This window comes from Pristiophorus japonicus, chromosome 32, assembly GCF_044704955.1.
Source record: "Pristiophorus japonicus isolate sPriJap1 chromosome 32, sPriJap1.hap1, whole genome shotgun sequence".
Taxonomy (NCBI): domain Eukaryota; kingdom Metazoa; phylum Chordata; class Chondrichthyes; family Pristiophoridae; genus Pristiophorus; species Pristiophorus japonicus.
Window position 1 is genome coordinate 6,469,051 of NC_092008.1, and position 17,647 is coordinate 6,486,697.

Here is a 17,647-nt window from a genome sequence, read left to right on the forward strand (position 1 = left end):
AATGGGCCATTCTACTGTACATCCATAAGTGCATTTAGTATTTCGAGGAGTGTTGGTTTGAAAGGGGTGAACTGAATGTGTTTGTTCATTGACTGTAATTAATATCAGACCGCATAGATTAATTAAATGTGTTTGTTCGGTGACTGTAATTAATGTGACTCTCCATGGACCATAATTGTATCACTGGAGAGGTTATCGCTTTTATTAATGCAGCAAACATCTCTATGTGTTATACCACAGTCTCGCAGAGAGCATCAAATCCGACACTCACTGTCACCAGCGGCTCTACCGAGAGGAGAATAATGTATTTAAGAATCAATGAGTTTATAATACTAACGTTCGTTTTTGCGACATAAATTATATACTACCCCATTCTAGCTGTGGTCGGGGTCACTGGTAAGTCACTATGTCCGGCTACTCATGTTGTAGATCATGTTTAACTGTGTGACTGCATTATCTCATTGCTATCACAATATCCCAAAACTAATTGAACCAACAGATTCTCTCTGGCTCTGGGGCTGATAATGTTTTGTGATTCCCCAATGTGACAATGTCACATTCACCCGTTGACTGGCCTGAGTGCAGTGAAGAGCAAATATCACCTTTTCATCTTTTCTCCATGTGATTGGGTCAGATAGAAATCTGAATCTTTTGTTAATTTCCAACAAAAGCAATCTCACTGGATGATCCTCTTATAGTCTGTGTCTGTAAAGCATATTCTATTCAATCGGACAGATGTGTTCATGGGTTTCCACAATCAATCAGCGTGCTCTGGGAACAGTGAATTATACCAAGTGGGGGAATCCAGTCCTGGCAGAAAGCTTACAAACACACCGTGAATATTCAACAATGTCCGTCCAGGTTCAGTCTGACGTCTCCATTTGTAAAATATCTTTCGCAGCATAAGTCAGTGTTCTGAGAGGTTAGGATGGGAGTACACATTCATTCGTGATTGAATGTATCTCCAGTTATAGATCAATGGATTGATTTCCGATCGTATCTGTGAACAAGAAATCTCCCACCTCATGTCCATCAAGCACAGTTCAGGAGAATCTCTCAATGAGAACTCTTCTGGCTCTGCCCCATCTCTTGCTCTGCTTCCGTGCAACTGATTCTTGTTGATTGTCACTGGAGAACAATGAGCGGTGAGTTCACTTTATTGGTGCCAATTCACCGCGTCAATTGAAGTTCCATCAAATCTCAACCACAGATACAGAACTCTGTTTTAGTGCTGATCTTGTTAGATTCAGATATTTAATTAAATCTCAACCACAGATGTAGAACAAATCACCTAATTGGATGCAGAGATTTTAACACACCACAAAGGTGCTAAATTTAATCTATGTTATATTAAACACAATCACAAAAATGTCTTATCACACAGCAGCGGACAGTTTGAACTTTGTGCGATTTTTTAAATCGAACGATTAGAATTAGCTGCAAGTTATACATCACCGCCCATTACCTTCACATTAATGCGGCATGAAGAAAGCTGGATTGGTTTCACATTGCCCATTTTACTCCAGCGCAGATAGATATAAATCGACCGAGCATCTGGGGTGAGAAGGAAACGTCAGGTGCGGGCCATCCTCAAAAGAGGACTGGTCACAGCATTAGAACATTTATAGTCGAGATTATTTGAAACCATTTGGAGGATCAGTGAGTTGAAAGTCGTCTAAAATGTTATTTAATAATGTGTTATTTTCACGGGATGTAATATGTCAGATTTAAGTGCACGTGGAAGCATTGCTCTGTTGTATTACATGCTTTCACACCAGATTAAAATGTTAAATATTTTTCTCGAACTAACTTCAAACAAAAGATCCTTTTTGTGCCCTGAAACCGCGTAGGAATGTCTGAAGCATTTGGCTCAGAGGGAATCACAGACCAGTTTAAACACAATAACCAAACTCGCTTTGCTCCCGTATATTTTGTTCATGCTCTTCCAGGGTCTATCTCAAAGGTCAATGATTCACTCTCTGCCGGTCACTGACTCACTCTCCCCGGTCACTGACTCACTCTCCCTGGTTACTGACTCACTCTTCCCGGTCACTGACTCACTCTCCCCGGTCACTCACTCACTCTCCCTGGTCACTGACTCACTCTCCCCTGTCACTGACTCACTCTCCCTGGTCACTGACTCACTCTCACTGGTTACTGATTCACTCTCTCCTGGTCACTGACTCACTCTCCCCTGGTCACTGACTCACTCTCCCCGGTCACTGACTCACTCTCCCTGGTTACTGACACACTCTTCCCGGTCACTGACTCACTCTCCCTGGTCACTGACTCACTCTCCCCTGGTAACTGACTCACTCTCCTTGGCTACTGATTCACTGTCCCCTGGTCACTGACTCACTCTCCCCGGTCACTGACTCACTCTTCCCGGTCAGTGACTCACTCTCCCTCGTAAGTGATTCATTCTCCCCCGGTCACTTACTCACTCTCACCGGACGCACTCCTGTAATTTCTGCCGCTGAATTACGGCCCATAATGACCGACCAAGACATTTCAGCCAAAGTCCAATTACCCAAACTAACTCCTGTTTGCATGTAGACTGGGAACAGAATCCCAGAAGGTCGATGGTTGCAGGTTTCCTGCAACAGCAGGCAATGATTTAATAAACCTGGAGATGAGGCCTAATGCCATTTCAGTATTGATCTTCTGATTAGATGGCACACTACTCTTGCAATATTAAATCCCATGCCCCGGTTCCATTTACCATTCTTTGCTGATTGGTGAGTTGCACAGTTTGCATTGTACATCCCGTTTCCAGCAGAAAGCCCTTTCTCTGGAACTTTATTAAATTCCATCACTGGCAGCAGTAATAAATGTAGAAATGTTACTCCAACCCCTTCAACCCACTGAATTCACTTTCGTCCTGTTATGTTAATTTCCTTTTGATGTCCCTTCCTCACAGCTAACTCAATGACGATTGTGATCCTGTCTCGGGGAAAGTGCGGCCTCTCCAAATGCGTCACTCGCTACTTGGTGGCCATGGCAGTGGCGGATCTAATGGTTGTTATCACTGACCTGATATTGAGGCAGATTCCAATTGCTTATCGTCTGTATTTTGTGCGAGAAATCCGAGTGTGTAATATTCACGCCGTCCTGCTTTATGTAGCCACAGACTGTTCTGTCTGGTTCACCGTCACTTTCACCTTTGATCGATTCATGGCAATTTGTTGCCAGAAGCTGAAAACTAAATATTGCACTGAGAAAACCGCGGCTCTGGTTCTTGGAGCAGTGACTGTGCTGAGCTGTTTAAAGAACATTTTCTGGTACTTTATGTATTTACCTTGGTACAGGTTAGCCAATACCCCCTGGTTCTGTTACGTGAGTGTTCTTGTTATGATTTCACGTTTGTGGGGAACACTCGAGCTTCTTCATTCTATTCTAACCCCTTGCATCCCATTTGTTCTGATTCTGCTCCTCAATGCTTTAACCATCAGACACATTTTAGTGGCCTGCAGAGTCCGCAGGAGACTCCGGAATCACAGCAGCGAGGGGATTGCCAGTGACATAGAGATGGAGCAATGAAGGAAATCTATCATTTTACTGCTCATTATTTCAGGCAATTTCATTCTGTTATGGGCTGTGTTTATGTTGTTTTCTATTTGGAACCGGTTGTCGTATTTATTTTCTGCTACTATACATCTATCTTTTTACATGAAAGAAATAGGATTTATGCTCCAGCTCCTGAGTTGCTGCACAAACACTTGTATTTATGCCGTGACCCAGAATAAGTTCAGAGAGCAGTTGAAGAATGTGGTGAAATGTCCGTGTCTCCGAATTGTTAAAATCATTAAATGGTGAGACTGAATGTAGAAGATGCAGCATCAGAAATCAACATGATGTAAGGAAAGGAGCGAAGCAGGAGAAGGCCATGGTGAATATCCACGGTTTCTCATGTAGAAAACAAAATAAACTCAATATAGATGACATTGCGGCAGAAAGGAAACGTTATCTGATGTGGGGACGTCGAGGTTTAACACAATCACATATTACACAGAAGTAGTTAGCACGGGTTGACAGAATAGTATCACGTTACGAGGACATAATTAACCTGATAAAATACACAACACACCCGAACCTTTCAGGGATTTTGATCTAGATAGCATGAATATTCAAGACGATAAGGTTCGGACATGCGCTGAAATAGTTCGTAGGATTACATAGCACATAAGCAGATAATTCGGGCCATCGTGCAAATTGCCAGCTCTTTGAAAAAGATATGCAATTAGTCCCACTCAGCTGGTCTTGCCCATAGTTTTGGTAATTTTACCTATCAAATATTTTTCCAATTCCTTCGAGACTGTTAGTACTGAAGCCGGATTATCCACCCTTTCAGTCTCGTCATTCACGACAATAATTAGAGGTGTCCAAGCAACTCTTTATTTCCCCATTAGATTTCTTGTCAAGAATTTAAATCTGTGTCCACTGGTTAGCAAGCCTCCAGCCAATGGAAATAATATTCCTCGATCTACTGTGCCGAAACCATTCATGATTAAATCTATTTAAACCTTCTCGGACCTGTGAAGTAACAATTCCGCGAATTCTGACAGCCTCTTTTTAATTGTACCATTTAGTTCATATTGCTTCTCCTCATTTGTACCTACAATATGGTTCACTGCACAATTCTCTGCTTCAAATGTCCACTGCCATGTTTCTGTTGAAGTCACTAGCCTGACTATGTCCACCTGGATTCTGGTACGTTCCTCCCGTTTTACTACATTCGCAACTTTATGACATTTGCAAACTTGGATATTATGTTCTGTGTACTCAGTTCCAGGACATTAATATATATCCTAAAGGAGCAGTGATCCCAACAGCGCTACCTGGCTGACACCATCGGGTACTTATCCGCTGTCTGAATAACAAAAGTTCGCCAATACTCTCTGCTTTCTGCTTCTCGGCTGATTTCGTATCTCGGCAACCACTGTCCCTTTAATACCATGGGCTTCAATTTTGCCAGCAAATCTACTATGCGGCACTTCAGTAAGTGTCTTTTGAAATTTCGTCAAATAAATTACTCAAGTTAGTCAAGCACGATTTGCCTTTGACAAATTATACTAGCATGAGCAGTTTAGGCCACATGTTTACAACACCAGCTGAATCCTTTGCAGGTGAAGAATTTTCGCTACCACTCGCAAGGACACTGCAATTAAAGAGTTGTATCAATTATTTGACAAATAAAGTGTATTAATCGGATACCTCAATCGTGAAACTTGAGTTAAGTGTAAGTATGATTGATAATCCCAGAGACCGAACATAATTGGCGACCGTGTCAATACTGGGATTAATTTATTCTTTCATTGTCTGATTTGTTGACTACCATCTCTCGTCAGACACTCCCATACAGAGCAGATAATGGAATATGGAGTATATGGGCGAATATATAGATGCACATTGGATGTAGCATGAGGGCTAGTAATCTCACGGGAAATACAGATCCATGAGTGAGTTTGTCCGGATCCTGGATAATGGAAAAAACAAGGTTCCTGTGTTACAAGGGATAGTTTTCAAGCCTGAGATTCTATCCGAATGTAATCAGCATCACAGAAAGCAGTGTGACAGATTGGAGGAAATGATTTGTGAGAAAACTTCGGTAAGAGTGATCGTCGTATGATAAGATTGAAACTAATAATGGAAAGGATTAAGGAACAATCTAAAGCAGACATTTTAAATTGGAAGGTGGAAAACTTCAATGGGAGGAGAGCGTATCTAGCCAAGGTAAAATGAAACCAATGATTGGGTGGATCATCTGCAACAGGGCAATGGGTGATCTTTCAGGAGTATCAGGTACAGGCTAGGGACATTCCAACACGAGGTAACGACAAGTGAATCAAAAATACGGCTTTTTGGATGACAAGGGAGATAGAGAATATGATTCAACAAAAAAGAGGGTGTATGATGCATGTCAGGAGAATTCTTCAAGTGAGAATCAGCCCAAATGCCATATGTTACTCGTGGAACTGAAGAGGAAAGTGAGACTGTCAACTTGATAATATGAGAATAAAATGGCAATTAGCATAAAAGTGAATCCAATATCTTCTACCAGCAGGGAAATAATAAGCATGTAATAAGCGATGGGGTGGGGCTTATAAGAGCAAAGAAGGTGACATATGCTTAGAGGTGCAGGGCAATGCTGGAATGCCTAATGAGTACTTTGTATCACAGTTTACTAAGGAAGAGGATGCTGACAAAATATCGGCAGAGGTGGAGATTATAGAGGTAATGGATGGTGTGATAATTGATAGGTAGAATGTACTGGAAAGGCTGTATATAATTAGAATGGATAAGTGGCCTGGATCAGATGGCTTTCATACCAAGTTTGTAGGTGAAGCGGGGTTGGAGATAGCGGAAGGGATTGGCATGATCTTCCAATCTACCCTAGTTGCGGGGGTGGTGCCAGAATATTGGAAATGGCAAATGTGACATCCTTTTTCAAGAAATGGTGCAAGTCAGTTTTGGTAATTCCAGGCCGGTCAGTATAACATCAGTGGTGTGGAAGGATTTAGAAACAATAATGAAGGAATACATTAACAATCACGTTGGAGAGATGTAAGTTAATTAAGGACAGCCAGTACTGATTTGTGAAAGGCAGATCGTGTTTGACTGAGCAAATTGATTTTTTAAATTAAGTAACAGAGAAGGTTGATGAAGGAAATTCACTGGATTTTGTCTGTATGGCTTTGAAGAAAGCGTTGGACAAAGTATCACATAAAAGGTTGGTTAACAAAATTGAGGCTCTAGGAATAGGAGGTCCCGTGTCAGCTTGGCATAAGGACAGAAAACGGCGAGTCATTGTAAATTGTTGTTTTTCAGACCGCCTTCAACAGCCTGCTCGCCATTGTCAAGAGACTTAACTGTTCCAGCCACGTTTATAATGTGGCTACAAGAGCAGGGCAGGGGCTGGGTATTCTGTGCCGAGAGGCGCACATACTGATTCCCCAAGGCAGATGTCAGGAGTGTCGTGGAATATGCTCACCTTGCATGGATGAGTGCAGCTCCAACAACAGTCAAGAAACTGTACCATCAGGGAAAAAGCAACGCCATTGACTGAAATTTCAACCAGTACAGTTAACATTCACTCCCTTCTCCACCTCTATGGATGCACTGCACCAACGCTTCAAAACCCGCTACCCCTACTGCCGAGAACTCCCGAGTGTTACTGAGGCCCAGTAAGGGTGAAAGGCGCAGGCTCCAGGCCAGACCTGCACTATGTAAGTTCATCTCAGGAGGAAACCACCGATCACCATACAGACCAGAATTGGCCCAGGAAACATCCCCAGTCTGTGTTGAGTTATCTGATGTCACCTGTTGACGTATGAGCGCCATAGCACAGGGCAGTCCGAGGCTGCATTCCCGCACTGTGCTGGGATCGATTATCTCACCCATTGTGATTCTGGGACCTTCAGAGAGAAGCAAAGGCCCAGGATACAAAACTGGCTTGTGGTGCATTAGCTGGTCTCACCCGGCAGTGTACTGAGCCACACAGAGCAGGTTGGGCCCGGGCTTCATTCCCGGCCTGTGGTACGTCAGATCATCTCAGGAGGTGTGCAACTGTGCCAATACGACACCGGAAATGTCCAGGCTTCATTGCTGGCCTGTGCTATGTCAGCAGATATCACGCGGCATGGTACAGAGCCCAACACAGGGCAGTTTGAGCCCATGATCATTCCACGGCACGTGTTGTGTTAGCTGATATCTGTTGGTGTGGTACAAAGCCATAAACCTACAGGAAACGGCCAGGTTTTACCTCTGCTATATGCTGAACTCTCCGATCTCACCTATTGCCTGGGCATGAGCTGGGTAACTGTCAGATTCTAAGTCGAAGGTCCAGGCTCTGTGCAGCAGCTGTCTGGGTTTGTGTTGCAGATCGCTGGGCTGTGCAAGATCTATTTGTGTGAGGGTTGGAGCTGTATGGGTCTTTATGTTATATCTTGGTCAGTGCAGTTTAGCTCTATGTTTGTGTTGGAGCAACCAGAGACAATGAAGAAGCTGAAAGGTCATCGAGCTGAAAATTTCACTCTGTTTATCTCGACTGAGATGTTACCTGATACACTGAGTATATATACACCATTTTCCGTTTTCGTTCAGATTTCCAGCATCTGCTTTATTTTGCTATTTTTTTACAAAAAAGCTGTCAAGGTCTGTAAAGGAGATGCCTGGCTCTGTGTAAATGCTACCTGGGTCTGTACACATGCTGTCCGGGTCGATGTAGGAGCGCACTCGCTGTGTATAGGAGCAATTTATGTTGCAGCTCAGTGTGTCAGGGCTGGAGCTGACTGCGTCGTTGCAAGTGTTGCCTGCGACTATTCAGCATGTGGTCTTGTCTGCGTAGGAGCATCTGCTTCGCTGCGGAATGTCTCGACCTGATCTGGAGCTCACTGGGTCAGTGTGGGAGCTGCCTGGATCTCTGTTGAAGCTTTGGATTCAGTGTCGTTGCTGTCCTTGTGAAGTGAGCTGTCTGGGTCTCCCAAAGAAGCTGTTTAGGAACATGTAGGAACTATCTGCTCCTTTCTATAAACTGTCTGCGCTAGGGTAGGAAACACTTGGGACTGCACATATACTCCCTGGGTCCTGGTAGGAACTGTCTAGTTCTAACCTGGACCGAATGGATCAGTGTAGCAACTGCCTGTGTCTGTGAAAGTAGCTGCTTCCTTCCATGTAGGAGCTTCTGTGGCTTTGTTGGAGATGCATTGAACTGTGCAGGAGTTGTCTAGGGATGTTTGTGGGATGTTTGGTTCTGTGTAGGTGATGCTGGGTCTGTGCATAAGCAGACTGTGACTGTGTCGGATCTTTGGGGGCCCGCAGAGGAGTGTTTGGGTCTGTGTTGTTAATCTCTGGGTCTGTGTAGGAACAGTACCTGCCTGCATAATAGTTGCCTGGCTCTGTGTAGGAGCGTCCTGGGTCTGTTGTGTCAGAGTAGGAGCATTCTCATTATGTGTAGCCACTGTCTGAGACTGCGTTGGAGCTGTCTGAGCCTGTGTAGTCGCAGTGTCTTTTGGAGCTGTCTAGCTCTGCGTAAGAGCTTTCTGAATCTGGATAGGCTGAGTCTGGGTCTGTATAGAACAGTCTAGGTCTGTGTAGGCAGAGTCTGGGTCTGTGTAGGCACAGTCTGGGTCTGTGTGTGAACTGCCTGTTTCTGTGTAGGCAAAGTCTGGTTCAGTTAGGCAAAATTTGAGTCTGTGGTGGGAATATACTGCTTATCTGATTCTGATTGTTTCTGCCCTCCATTGGTCTGTGCAGCAGTTGTCTGGCTCTACTCCGGAACTGCTTTGAACTTATTGGTCGGTAAACCTGTTTGTGTGTGCTGAGATTTGGTCAGTAGTTACAGTCTCCCCGTCCACTCCTGCACTGTGTGACTAAGTTTTTCATGTTTACATTTACAGACTGGTGATCAGGGGCGCTGGAGCATCAGTGAACCCGGGTGAGGCAGTGGATAATCTGCCCAGCCCCGGCCCCTAATGTGAGGATGTGAGGATGACATGATCGGGCCGATCGTGCTTGGGGCTACGAACTGAGAGTAAACCCCTCTGATCCAAACAACACTGGCCACAGTCGCAGATTGCAAAGGTCGCTTCCGGGGCGGCTGTTCCCTCACATGCTGCCTCGATGTCTACTCAGTGCCGTAGCTGATAAACTGTCCAAATCTGAAGCCTCACACCAAACTAATCCACCAACTCTGCTGCTACATGCGATGGGCTCCTGGTGCTTCGATACATTAACTGAGTTCAATAACTGCCCGAGCGGTACTGTGTGGCACTTCAGCAGACAGGTAGACAAGGCAGTCAGGGCAGTCTCGGTCTCAATCGCTTTGTTTATCACGAATGGCCAACACATGGTTTGATTGTGGGTACATCTTGAGTAGGCTTAGTTCCAGCATTGGTTCAGAGGTAGGATTCTCGCTTCCCGTTTATTGGCTCGAATATGTGAGAGGTCCCTTGTTCAAATCCCAGAAAAAGCGCTCCTGTACCCTCCATTTTTGAAAATTAACTGCCTTTGAATATTAGAAACATAGAAACATAGAAATTTACAGCGCAGAAGGAGGCCATTTCAGCCCACCGTGCCTGCGCCGGTCGACAAAGAGCCGCACGGCCCGCGGTCAGCAGCCGTGAAGGTTACATACCAACCTATAAACAATAACGGAAAGGCAAAGAGCACCCAGCCGAATCAGTACACTCCACACCACTGCAACACCCCTAATACTAAAACATCTACACTCCACCCCAACCGAAGCCATGTGAGCTCCTGGGAGATGCAAATAACAGATAAAAACCCAGGCCAATTTCGGGAGAAAAAATCTGGGAAAATGCCTCTCCAACCCATCCGGGCGATCGAAATTGGTCCAGGAGATCACCCTGGTCGTATTCTATTCCCTGCAGTACTTACCATTATATCTGCGCCGTCCAACAAACGGTCATCCAGTCTAATCTCAATTACCAGCTCTCGGTCCGTAACCCTGCAGGTGGGTTAATGGTATGGAAAGATGATGAAGTTCCCAAGTAAAACTGCGTGAATCTGAAGCGCTGTGGGAAGACGGTCAGTGCAAACAATCCCCAGTAATGCCTCTTCAATAACCTGCACTTCGTGTCAGCGAGTTTGGTTGGAATATTCGATCTTTAACCCGCACTACACTTTCATCTTACTGAAGCAGATGCAGCACTTGCACGTTTTTGCGCAGTTCACGACCACTGGACGTCGCAAAGTGCATTACAGCCAATGTAGCATTTTAAAAGTGTAGTCACTGTTGTATTGTAGGAAACGCGGCAGCCAATTTGTGCACAGCAAGCTCCCACATACAGCATTATGCTAATGAGCACGTAATCTGTCCTTTGTTATGTTGATTGAGAGATAAATATTGATCAGGGTGATTGGCGTCACAGTCTTAGTCAGTTTGCAGACAGTCATTCATATAAATAATGATGCAATTGGGGAGGGCAGACACCTTTCTCACACCTTCCCGTAATGATCCCATGTTCCTTATCTGTGAGAAATCCCATTTTTCCCAAGCTAATTGAGCTCTCCTGAACAACCGCATGTTTCACCCCATTGCCACAAGCCAGTTATTTCCGAAATCATGTCCGGGATTTCACCATCACCACTCTGCCTGGAATCCACTCCAAGTGCTGATTATTCTCCTGATGTCAGTCCTGAAGAGTTCACTATTAATTTTGAGCAAGTTCCACCTTGGTCTTTCACCCACAATGTAATTTCAACAAGTATTGCACAAGAGTTACTGTCATGTATATGTCTGTAATGCCATGTTACAGATGCCTACATTCTAAGCAGTCCAAGATATGAATTTGAACACCCCGCGGGTCGGGTTAATATCCCTCCCCACCCTGCATATTTTCGACAGGATCGGCGAGCGTTGGGTAATGGTGCTCCCTCCACTGGCCGCTGTGCAGTATTGCAACACCATGTGCAGCTGCTCCCTCCTCTGTCTCCCTGAAGTTAACAGGCCAGGAATACAAGGTAGTTCAGAGAGTCAATAAAATATTTGCCTTTGTTAGTCGAGGCATGGAACACAAGAGCAAGGACGTTATGCTCGAATATATAAAACACTGTTTAGGCTGCAACTGGAGTACTGTGCAGTACTAGTCACCAGATTACAGGAATGATGTGATTGCACTGGAAAGAGTGCAGAGGAGATTGACAAGAATATTGCGTGTGCTGGAGAATATTGGCCATGGGCAAAGATTGGAGATGCTAGGTGTGTTTCCTTTGTAATAGAGTACACTGAGGGAATACCGGATTGAGGTATATAAAGTTATGAAGGGCCTGGTTAGAGAGGATAGGAAGGACCCCTTTCCCTTGACAGAGCGGTGATCCAGCAAGGGACACAGATTTAACGTAACTGGGGGTAGATTTAGAGGAGATATGTGGGGAAATTTCTTCCGCCAGAAGGTGGTAGTGTATGGAACGCACTGCCTGAAAGAATGGTAGAGGCAGAAAGCATCACCACATTTCAAAAAACATTTGGATGTGCACCTGAAGTGCCGTAATGTACATCGCTAGGGACCAGAGTTGGAAGGTGGCATTAGGCTAGATAGCTCTTGGTCGGCCGGTGTGGAAACTATATGCTGAAAAAGCCTCCTTCTTCATGTAAATGTCGATGATTCGATGATTCTGAACACTACTGCACCATCTGCTACAGATGCTCCCTCATTTGGCCGCTCTCCAGTATTGCACCACCTGGTACTGCTGCTGCTTCTTCTGGGCGCAATACAGTACTGCAACAGCTGATACTGCTGTACCATCCTCTGGCCGCTACGCAGTATTGCATCACCTGATACAGCTGCTCCCTCCTTCGGGCACAATGCAGTACTGCAACACCTGATACTGCTGCATCATCCTCTGGCCGTTGCACAGTATTGCAACACCAGCTTCTTCCAACCCTTGGCGTCCTGGCAACATTACGCTGAAAATCCTGCCTGTTTGCGCAGATCATTAATGTTGTAAATTAACTGTCAGCTTCTGTTGGAGAAACCAGTTTTTGTATTTCCATTACATCAGGTAAAATAATTTCTGAAACTGTCGGGTGTGCAAGAGATCCCTCCCGTGCAGGCGACATTCTCACCCTGTGTGTAAAATGTCCTGGGGGAGAACTCGAACCTGCCATCATGTGATAACAACACGATTTACACCTAACCCAGGCTCTACATCCTTTGGGCCACGACCACTTACTGAGGGAGGGTGAACTGGTCCGCTATTGTTATCAGTGTCCATTTTTATAATAGATATTTTCTTGCTTCATTGAGCAAGTGGGTCCTTCAGCATCCACGTCACTACGAATCGGAAAAGAAAATTAATTAACTTCAGCATAGCCCCAGTTTGGACGATAAATGCAGCATTAGGATTCACAGGCAAATAGACAAGTGTAACCGACGGTCTGAATATCCAACAGAGAGTGGCGGGTAGCTGATAGATATTTGTGAGAGGTTGTGAGATTTGATTTTGAATTGGCTCAATGGATTAATTGGTTAAAGTGCTTGTCAGGTAAGCAGGGGCTCCCAGGTCCTATTATCAGCGGGTGTGTGTTGAATATATGTTGTTTATTTTGTCTGCGAATTTCAGCAACAAATAATAAACCAATGGCGTAGCGATTAAAGACCGGGATACTCAAGAGGCCAAAATTAGAGAAGGACAGATATCTTGCGGGGTTGTGGGTCTGGAGGAGATTATAGAGATAGGGAGGGAACGAGGTCACGGTGGGGGTCTTGGAACCAATTACTTGAATTTTAAAGCAGAGACATTGCTTCACCATGCGTCAATGTTGATCAGCAAGCACAGGGGCGATGGGTGATCGCGACTTGGTACTAGTTAGGACACGGGTGGCAGAGTTTTGGATGACCTCACATTTAAGGAGGATGGATCGTGGGCAGCCGGCCAGCATCGCATGGGAATAGTCAAATCTAGAGGGAACAAAGGCAGAGATAGGGTTTCAGCAGCAGTTGAGCCGAGGCAGCGATGCAGTCAGATGAAAGTGGAAATAGGTGATCTTGGTGATAGAGTGGATAGGTGAATGGAGGCTCATCTTGGTGTCAAATGTGACACCAAAGTTGCTAAGATCAGTTTCAGCCTCAAAATTTGGCAGGTAGAGGACTGGACTGGATGGCTGGGAAACAGATCTTATTGCATGGAATGAAAACAATGGCTTCAATATTCACAATATATAATTGGAAAAAATGTTCGCTCATCCAGCACTGGATGTCGGACCTCTGATCATTTGGAGACAGTGGAGGATGGAGCGCGCTGGTGGTGATGTAAATCTGGGTGTCACCAGTGTACATGTGGAATCTGACGCTGTGTTTCCGGATGATGTCACCACGTTGCAGCAGGTGGATGATACAGGAGGAGCCAAAGATTTCTCCTTGGGGGACACCAGAGCTAATGGTGTCAGAGCGGGATGAAAATCTATTGCCGTTGATTCTGTGGCAACTACACGTTCGATAAAAATCGACCGAGGTGATTGCAGTCACATCCAGCTGGACGACGGTGGAGAGGCGTTGGAGGAGGATGGAGTTTTCAACACGGCAACTCCCACAGATAAGTTTATCAGGTCGGCATCGGATAGTTTAACTTTTGTAAATTGGAATAGGAGTGCGGTCTGCCGCACTTCAGCAGTTATCGGCAGCGGTCACGATGGTGGGCCCAGGGACCATCCATATGGTCAGGAGGCAATGACTGCCGGTCCTCCGGCCTGGGCATTCTGCTGTGTGGAGACCACTTCACCATCATCGAAGTTAAGGAGGTGGTGGGCGGCCGCCTCCTCGTAGCGGATGTAATGTACAAATGCTTCCCTCTCAGGTTAATTCACGTTTATGCCCCAGCTCTGAAGAACGAGCGGCTGGCCCTTTTCCAGCAACTCCCAATGCTCCTGGCAACGTCCAGGCCGGTCATTCCGGGCCGTGACTTCAACTGCATCGATGCAGCTGGACAATCCAGCAGAGCCGACAGCAAACTGGACGCCACGTCCAGACTCCTGATGGATGCGATAAAAGATGCCAAGCTGTGCGACGTCTTCAGCAACTCTGCAGATGGAGCACCGTGTAGATACACCTGGTCGAGACAGACATGTCCGTCCATTCCAGGATAGACTTCCTGTGTGCCACATGCTCAAGGTCAGATCCACCAACGTCACGCCGGTGTTCTTCTCTGACCACTGCCTCCTATTGGCCGACTGTCACACACAGGAAAACCAGAAAGTTGGCAGTGGGGTATGGAAGCTGAATGTGAAACTGTTGACTCCGGAAAACGTTGAGTTACTCAAGAGGGATTACAAAGGTTGGAGAACCGTAAAGCCCCTCTGCAATTTCCCGATGCACTGGTGGGAAACAAACAAGACGAACATCAAGAGGTTCTTCATCCTCAATGTGTTCAAGAGGCGCGAGGGAGACAGAGGGAATTGTCCCAACTCCAGACGAGTATGCAAAACCTGCTGCAGTCGATGGGGGTCGATATCACGGAGGAAGTCGAAGTGGTGAAGGGTCAGCAAACCTCGATCTTTGCCTCAAATTCCTCCAAAATAATGTTCCGCTCCAGAGTCCGTTCCGTCGAGCAGGATGAGACGTGTTCGCGTTTCTTCTTCCAAAAGGTACACAGGGGGAGCTCTGTGATCACCAGCCTAAAGGAAGAAGACGGTTCTGTAACGTCTTCGCAGCCGGACATGCTGAGGATCAGCAAATCCTTCTATTCCAGGCTGTATGAAGTTAAGCACACATTACGCGCGGCCTCCCAGTCATTCCTGTCGTCTATCTCTGAGGTCTTAGACGACAACGAGCAGGAGATTCTGGACCACATGCTAACTCTGGATGAGCTTACCAAGGCCGTCCAGTCCTTCGAGATGAATAAATCTCCCGGAAGCGGCAGCTTACCGGTCGAGTTGTATTCGGCTCTGTGGGACTGGATGGGCCCAGACCTGCTGGAAGTGTACGGGGGTCTGCTTCTGGCTGGCAACGTGTCAGAATCGATGAGGAAAGGCATCATCATCCTCATCTACAAGCAGAAGAGGGAGAGGGAAGAAATCAAAAACTGCTGGCCCATTTCGCTGCTGGACTATAAGATCCTGTCAAATGTCATCATCAACAGGATCAAGTCTGCTCTTGAACTGGTCATTCACCCGGACCTGACCTGCGCTGTCCCTGGCAGGAAGATGTTGAATAGCCTCGCGCTACTCAGGGAAAAGATCGCCTATGTGCGGGTCAGGAGGGTGGACACCTGCTTAATCAGCTTAGACCAGGCGAAGGCCTTTAACAGGATATCACACACGTACCTGATTGACGTGCTCTCCAAAATGGGGTTTTGGGAGGGTATCCGCAATTGGATCCAAGTGCTCTACACAGTTATCAGTAGCACAGTTCTAATCAACAGGTGGGAAACTGAAAGCTTTCCAATCAGATCTGGAGTCAGGCAAGGCTGTCTTCTCTCCTCTGTCTTGTTTGTGTGTTGTATCGAGCCCTTTGCCGAGTCCATCAGGAAGGATGCGGGCATTAGAGGCGTGACGATGCCAGGCATCGGAGATGCTCAGGTCAAGACCTCCCTGTACATGGACGAAGTCGCTATATTTTGCTCGGATCTGCCGGCGGTCCACAGATTGCTCACAATCTGCCACCAGTTTGAACTGGACTCGGGAGCGAAGGTCAATCGCAGCCAAAGCGAGGCCATGTTCTTTGGCAACTAGACCGACCGATCCTTTATTCCCTTCACTGTTCAGCCAGATTAACTGAAGGTGTTGGGAAAATGGTTCGGAGCAGACGGGGCGTGCGCCAAAAACTGGGAAGAGCGTGTTGCCAAAGTGAAACGAAAACCGGGATGGTGGAATAAGGACCGTGTCCACAGAGACACGATGTACAAATCTCTGGAGAGTGGAGGAAAGGATTATCCGAACGTGGCCCTCATCCTGACGGCCACCTTTGTGTGCGGCTGCATCAAGCTGTGCACATACCCCCGGTACGCAAACACCAAGTGTCACCGCGTGCTCAGGTTCTACCTGTCCCCGGTGTTGCGAAGGATGGGTCTGGCCATGCTGCCATGAAACGCCCCCATCAGTTGGACCATGCCTATCCACCTGTCCTTCGTGGAAAAGCTTTTCGGAAAAATCCCTTTTGACCACAAGGCCATAAAGCAGTGGTCGGCACATAAGGTCCTGGACCCCCTACGAAAGTAGGAGAGGGTGGACCCTATCGGGTGGTTCCCCGAGCAGACTGTCAAACTCGTTTGGCAGAATGTCTCATCGCCAGAGCTTTCACACACGCACCAAGATGTAGCTTGGTTGGCGTGGAGGAGGGCCCTTCCTGTCAGATCCTTCATGCACAGCCGGCGTCTCAGCAGCATGGCATGGTGTCCCAGGTTCAGCTGCGGGGCAGACGAGACTGTCACCCATCTCCTTCAGGATTGCACCTTTGCAAGGCAGGTCTGGAAAGAGATGCAGTGGTTGCTGACGAGGTTCATCCCAAGCAGCTCCGTAACACAGGACTCTGTGTTCTACAGGCTGTTCCCTGTGACACACACCGAGACAGACATCATCTGTTGCTGGAGGGCCATCAGCTCGGTGAAAGATGCACTTTGGTCTTGCTGAAACTTGCTGGTCTTCCAGAGCAAGGAGATGTCCATGTCTGCGTGTTGCAGACTGGTGCAATGCAAGGTACAAAAGTACATGCTGAGGGACGCACTGAAAATTGGTGCAGTCGCCGCAAAGGCACGGTGGGGAAGAGTTGCAGTTTAAAGTCCTTTTGCCAGGGTAAACCCAGGGCCTGGAATCAGTATAAAAATCCCCTCGGGCTGTACTTGTACACTTTTTGTATACAGAGAGCGCCATGATCTGAAAACACCTCTGTCAGCCATGTATAATGCAAGTTCTGTTCAGTAATGTATCTTGCAAAGAAATGTAACTGTACCCTCACCTATTGCTGTGCCGTATGTAACGTAATTTTATAAATGTATTACAATGTATCCTGGATTGTACTGAATTGTACCTGGAAATGTAAAGCAAGCAAATGTATTGAACAGAACTGCCGTCAGCATCCAAATGTATAGTATGGAATTGCTGGTCGCATCCAAATGTACTTAACTGCTTTCCAATGTATCGTGCAAATTTTTAGATGAATAAAGTATATTTTGAAACTTTAAAAAAGTA

General features: G+C 46.2%; 1 pseudogene; it reads left to right on the forward strand.

Annotated features, from left to right (window-relative positions):
- The first annotated feature begins 371 nt into the window (after positions 1–371).
- On the forward strand, positions 372–3,816 carry LOC139240539 (probable G-protein coupled receptor 139; annotated as a pseudogene).
- Positions 3,817–17,647: the final 13,831 nt, after the last annotated feature.